Source organism: Pinus tabuliformis, chromosome J (assembly GCF_031772625.1).
Source record: "Pinus tabuliformis cultivar Carrire ecotype Pingquan chromosome J, CPIR1, whole genome shotgun sequence".
Classification (NCBI taxonomy): domain Eukaryota; kingdom Viridiplantae; phylum Streptophyta; class Pinopsida; order Pinales; family Pinaceae; genus Pinus; species Pinus tabuliformis.
Genome location: NC_142295.1, coordinates 1,382,018,165 through 1,382,025,226, shown reverse-complemented (window position 1 = coordinate 1,382,025,226; position 7,062 = coordinate 1,382,018,165). Strand labels below are relative to the sequence as shown.

At 39.0% G+C, this 7,062-nt stretch overlaps 1 pseudogene across 1 annotated transcript; it reads right to left on the bottom strand.

The window, feature by feature from the left end:
* Window positions 1-3,840: 3,840 nt before the first annotated feature.
* Window positions 3,841-6,217, bottom strand: LOC149232502 (putative anthocyanidin reductase; annotated as a pseudogene). The gene is made up of 5 exons (XR_016247542.1): window positions 6,051-6,217; window positions 5,542-5,711; window positions 4,648-4,848; window positions 4,173-4,548; window positions 3,841-4,081 (listed from the first exon to the last, which is right to left on the bottom strand). The product of XR_016247542.1 is annotated as a putative anthocyanidin reductase (transcript).
* Between the last annotated feature and the right edge of the window lie 845 nt (window positions 6,218-7,062).

Below are 7,062 nucleotides of genomic sequence, written 5' to 3'. Positions count from 1 at the left end.
CACTGATCCGGTTACCATGGAAGAGCTCGAAAACACCATAAAGTGGTTTCAAAAGGAAAAGAGTCCAGGCCCAGATGGATGGACCATTGAGTTCTACCTGGCTTTCTTTGACATCATGGGTGAAGACATCCTGAAGGTCGTGGAGGAGAGCAGAACCTCGGGACAGATCTACCATGCCATAAATTCCACATTCATTGCACTCATCCCTAAGGCGGACTCCCCTTCATCCTTTGCTGACTTTCGACCCATTTCACTGTGCAATGTCCTCTATAAAATCATCTCCAAAATCATTGCCAACAGGATCAGGCCCATCCTGTCAAAGCATATTGCTCCACAGCAGTTTGCTTTCTTGGAAAACAGACAGATACATGAAGCCATAGGTTCTGCACAGGAAGCCATACACTCCATTTGGACCAAGCATCTCAAATGCATTCTCCTCAAAATCGATCTCTCCAAGGCCTTTGATCGAGTCAGCTGGCTCTATATCAAAATGATTCTTATTCATCTGGGGTTCCCTCATCAGCTCATCACGTGGATTATGGCTTGCATCACTTCCCCCACATATAGTATTCTGATCAATGGAGCTGCATCACACTTCTTCCACTCAGAGAGAGGTCTTCGTCAGGGTTGCCCTCTATCCCCTCTGCTTTTCCTTCTGGTTATGGAAGCCCTCAGCCGCCTCATCATCTCTGCAAAAAGGGATGGAACCATCAGGGGTCTCAAAATCACAGAGGAGTGCTATCTTACACATCTACTGTTTGTAGACGATGTCCTTATTCTCCTAGATGGCAGTGTCCAGGACACATCAACTTTCAACAGAATCTTAAAACTGTTTGCACATGCCACCGGGATGGAGGTTAACCGGGAAAAGTCTACCATCACAATGGTGGGCACCACTGTCAATGAATCCTTCTCAGCCAGACAAGCTTTTCCATATTCCACTCAGCCCTTGGATCGGGGTCTTAAATATCTTGGCTACTGGCTAAAACCCACTAACCAAAAAATTGCAGATTGGGTTTGGTTGGTCTCCAAAGTGGAAAAGAGAATATCATGCTGGTGCTTCAGATATCTCTCCAGAGCAGGAAGACTAACACTGATCAAATCAGTCTTAGAAGCAACTCCGGTTTTTTGGATGGCACTCGCTTGGATCCCCCGGAATATCCTTGCAAAGATCCAGAGACTCTGCAACAGATATCTGTGGGCAGGAAATGAAGAGAAACGCACTTTCGCATGGATTGGTTGGAGCAAGATTGCTCTGCCAAAGAAATGGGGTGGCTGGGGCTTGAAGGATCTAGCATCATTTGCTAGTGCTCTGGCAGCCAAAATGAGCTGGGCTCTGCTGACTACACATAGCCTATGGACTGACATCACTTTCCATAAGTACATCTGGCCCCTCAACTCTATTGAATGGGCTAGGCTACCCAACTGGAACAAAACTGGCATCTCCTCAATTTGGAAAGCCGTTCTACACTCTCTTCCTCTCATCAGGAACAATATTGTTTGGCGTATAAGGAATGGAAGCAGTGCCCGTATAGGAATAGATCCCTGGAGTGGTTGCGGGGGGAGACATCGGCTCCCACAAGACCTGGTTGAATTTCTCACTTCTCAAGGTATCAGGGTGATTGCTCAGATAGCAGACCAAGAGGGATCCGATTTATTCCACCAGGCATGGAAGACTGCCATCCAGCTAGACCTCCCGCAAAGATGGCACATAATCTGGCAAGAATACTGTGCTGCGCTCACTGAATCTCATATCAGAATTGTGGAGGGACCAGATGAACTCATTTGGCAACTGGCAGAAAGTGGGATATATACTCCAAAAGAGGGCTACAAACAAATCATCATACAGAGGAAACCGGAGGTATTAGATAGATGGTGGCAACAAATCTGGAAGTTAGCAGCGTCACCCAGATCAAAACTATTTACATGGTGCGTCCTCCGGAATAGAATACCCTCAGGAGAAAACCTCATGCGCCGGGCTATATATGGGCCAACGAGATGTGTGCTGTGTAAATCCGATATCGAATCCACAGAACACCTTTTCATGCGCTGCAACACAGTACAGCAAGTTTGGAAAAACATTAAACCATTCGTACAATACTCAGGGGAATGGAATGGAACAGATCTTATCAACACCTGGGTAGAATGGGGCAACATAAACAAGGCCACGAAGGCCGTAAACTTACCCATCATTGTTAACTGGTCCATCTGGAGGACCAGGAACAAAATGATCTTCGAAGATCGGGAGGCACACTGGCCACTCATAGAAGCTGGCATTATCACTGCATACAATGAACTTCCAGATCCGCCACCCCCAAAACAGCGCAGACACAACCCTCCTCCAAATATCGATCAAGATACCCCTTGGGCATTTTTTGATGGTGCAGCAAATGCACAAAGCTGCGGGGGGGCATCATCCTTCACAAATCCGCGAACCATTATTACCACATCAAAGCGGGCCTGGGTGCCGGAACAAATAATTTTGCCGAGCTCATATCTCTTCGTCACCTGCTGCACTTTGCATTAAGTCACCATTGCACCAGCATCAACATTTTTGGAGATTCTCAGATTGTCACAAATTGGATCAATAGAATATCTACATGTCACTCGCACACACTAAATGTCATACTTGATGAAGTGTTTCAGTTCAAAGAAGCTTTTAACCAAATCCATGTATCTCATATCTACAGGGAACATAACCAGGATGCTGATAAACTTTCCAAGGAGGCCGCGTTGATGGAGAATGGATTATGGGAAATCACAGAGTTTTTGGATCAGCAGGAGCGGAAATTTTATCACCGCCCATATATAGACCCGACTTATCCTACAGCGGGTCTTCATGCGACATAAATAAACTCGCAGTTTTTTGACAGCAGTTATTATCAATGACAGTATACTATGTATAATCTTTTTGTATAGACTGAAGGATGCAAAAATGGCATCAAAATTTTGCACAGCATACAGAGAACTGTTAACAGAAAAACAAAACAGTATAGATATGCTATTTTTAGAAAATGTACAGACAAACAGTGAATCAAGGCATATGCTAAAAAGCATCTACATATGTAATCTTTCATATTTAATGAAATATTACGGATTTTTCCAGTGGAAAAAAATAAGAATAAGTTAATGTGAATTCACTGTGAACCAAATATAGTGAATTACTCTACCTTTTGCATTTGAAATTATAACATTGCATAAAAATAGATACACATTTTTAGCCATTATATTTAAGATATATTAAATTATTATATTTTTGGAAGTAAAAATATATTTTTTAACATATATATTTTTGACAATTAATTAATTAATTGAGAAGAAAAAAATTCTAAATATATAAATTCAAATAATTATATTGTAAACATTATAATAATTTATTTTTATACTTTTAAAATAAACTAGTAGAATTTTGTATTTAAATATGGTGTGGTCAAAACATATGACTTGAAATTTTATAATCCATCAAAATTGACTTGTATTTAAATATTGGGTGTGGTCAAAACATATGACTTGAAATTTTATAATCCATCAAAATTGACTTATTCATCATATTGCATGTAATCATTTTTTTTATGCCTTATTTACCACATGTAATGCAATTGCTAATTTAATCATTTTTTTTTATGCCTTATTTGCAACATGTAATGTAATTGCTAATTTAAAATACACAACATCTATCTACTTAATCCTAATTTAAAAATCAATTAACAATTCACTCATTTCATATTCATATTAATTTACACTTCTACCTAACCCTAATTTGACAATCAACAATTCACTCATTTCACATTCATATTAATTTCCACTTCGTCTTTTAAATGGTTTTTCAAAGATGAAACTTTATGTGCAACAGGTTCAACTGATTGAAGTGAAATGAACATTCTGTCTGCGATGTTATTCCCACGGATACTCATTAAACGAGTGATAGTGAAGTAATTATTAAAGAAGCAATCCCTTCGTCTTCACGTATTCAACACTATCATCCATGATCTCGTCCATCCCAAATTTGAAGGAGAAACCGCTCTCCACCAGCTTCTTCGACGAAATGTATACCTTTGGGATCGGTGGCACATCGTCAAACCTGTACAAGCATTTCATTACTAGTGATCATATTTAAATCCATAGTCGTAATAATATAAAAAATGCTATACCCTACTGATGATGATACTCACAGGGTAGTCACATTGTACTGCGGATAGCGTTTGGATAAGTAGTCTGCCAGCTGTGGGACAGATATATTGATGGCACTGCAAATGTAGCGGCCCTCTGCAGAGGGGTTCTCCATCAAGAAAATATGAGCACTGCTTACGTCATCGATGTGAACCAACGAATATGGCCGTATATCGTCTGTACCTCCTTCATAGCTTCTACGATTTGGTTGTTGCCCGTGAGAAGGGAAAGGGTCATCTCAACGGTATAGGGGACGATGTGGGTAATGGCAGATCCCGACACCAACACAGGGTTGATGCTCACCACATCCAGCCCTGGATCTTCTTTACCGTATTGCAGCGCTGCTTGTTCTGCAAGCGTCTTGGCAACGCCATATGCCTACACAATCAAGCAATAAACAACCGTCACACATTTTATTTTGTCAGCAACACAGCAACAACTGCTAAATCTTCTAACGCTTGATAATGGCTGGTTTACCCAGGCACTGGGCTTTTTGGTTCGGAGGAAATCCACGTCTGTCCAGTTTTTTTCGTCAATGTACTGATTCTGCTCCTCCGACTCGTTTACGCAAGCCGTCGCCGTAGACGATGTGACAACCACGCGCTTTACGGTTTTGGCCTTCGTGCACGACCTCAGAACATTCAGCGTTCCCTCAACTGCCGGCTTTATCATGTCGTTCTACAAAGCGGCAATTTCACGTTGCTAAATGTGAATGACCGATGACAGAGATTCGCTCGTCAAATATAGTTTGATTTGCTGGTCAAATATAGTTTAAAACAGTATAGAGAGATGGTAGTCCGTCAAATACAGTTGATTTGCGGGTTAAATATAGTTTAAAACATTATAAGATCGTCGAGATTATTTTTTTGAAATTGTAAAAACGGGTAAAGCAAAAAGGCAGAGAAGGTTATTGGAAAGAGAGAGGAGGATAGTTACAAGAACACAAATAAATCACATACAGTAACACAAGTTGCAAAGTTGGTAGATTTTTTTATTGATCCTACAAAATTTTGATTTTACAATAAGCCCTGTTAACATGAAGAATATTTAATTTTTCTGGCTAACAACTCTAATCTCAAAATAACTTGAAATGCAACCACACTAAGTTCTAGACTCTGAATTTAACCAACTAACTAAATCTTCTTCTTGATTAAATGATTAACTTATTTTAACAAATATATGAAAACTATAAAATTTTAGCTACAGAATTTTAGCTAAATCTTCCTGATTCAATAATTAACTTATTTTAACAAATATATCGAAACTATAAAATTTGAAAAATAGTTCTGTTTTGAAATTCTACCCTGTGCAGGAATGCAGATATGTTAATAGCATGTCGTTGGGGACAATTGAAAGGGCGAAGATACTTACCTCGGGATCTTTGGGAGCAAAGTCGATGGGACTGGCCACATGAAAAACGGCACCACAGCCATTGATGGCAGCGTCGAAACTGCCTTCTTCGATTAGATCTGCTCTGAAGAGCTTGAGCTTCTCCCCACCTTCTGAAATGTCCAGGAGATGCTTCACCTTTGCCTTGTTCTCTGAAATAAGTTAAGTTTGTAATGAAATGATTATGGGGCCAGAAATTTTGATTGAAGTTTCATTATTAATGTTCAGAGCAGTTTCACCCCAATATTAAACAAATGCAAAAATAAATCAGTTTATAGCAGTTTTGTGATGACGAAGAAATAAATCAAAATTTGTATGTGCGAAATCTCTAGCTTATGTAATCTCTAATGGCCACATTCTAATAACTTTACCTTTTATTTTTATTTTTAATTCTACTGCATGATCAATGGCTCCCCAATTTTACAGTGCTTAAATGGCTTCCCAATTTTACAGTGCTTAAATAGATAAAAGGAGGCTGAGATTGAAATTACCCGGATCGCGCACTGTAGCATGGACAGTGTAGCCCTTCTGGAGTAGACGCTTGACCAACCAGGAGGCAATGAAGCCTGTCGCTCCCGTTACGCAGACAATCGTTGCAGGACAATCTTTACCATTCACGGTTGCAGTGGCCATGTTGAGGAGATTCTTGCTTCAAAGAAGTAAGAAGTAGAGGCCCAGAAGATTGAGTTGGTGGACATAAAATCTTCGCTTGGAAGATGCCTGATTGATATCGGACACATTCAGTGTACCCGAACTAACCAGAAGGCCTCCCCAATTGAAAATTAAAGAGTTTTAATTCGAAATGTCGCATTCATGTGTTTGTCTTATTAGTCCAATCGACTTTTCTGTTTTCCCGTGTCTGAATTGAAACCGGAACCCGCTGTAACCTGCACGTGACTCAGTGCGTGGCTGACGTTGATACATTATTATTGGGAATATTATTTTATAATTTTAATTTATTGCTAGGGATTTCTCGAAAAGAATGTAAAAAAAAATTAACCGTTGATAATTAAATAAATAGATGATTGGTTTTATTAAATAATTAAAATACAAAATTTGAAATTTATTTTAGAAATTGTTATGTTATTTTAAAATAGTATTTACGCTTTTTCTTGGCGTTCAGTATGGTCTTTCTATATATATTTTAACATGTTTCTTTGTATATATTTTTAACTTATATGGATGTTTTTGTGTTAATATAAAATAAATTTATATTTTTTTGATAATATAAAATAGATGATTAATGATGATGTTGATGACGTGGTTAATTTTCATTGAGATCAAATTGGTCTATCGGACCTATAATTTTTTTAGTTCTTAATTATCTGGCTTCTCGTCTTTCTTGGTGCAGTAACTTTCTCTCTTTTCTCTATGGTCTTCCAATTTCTTTTATCTTGCATCTCCTTCATCTCTTTTTGTTCTTGGGACATTGGTGTCTTAGCTTCGCGATCTGTTGTGTTTGTCCTTTTGAAGATAGTAGGAGAAGAAGTTTGGTTCATCCTT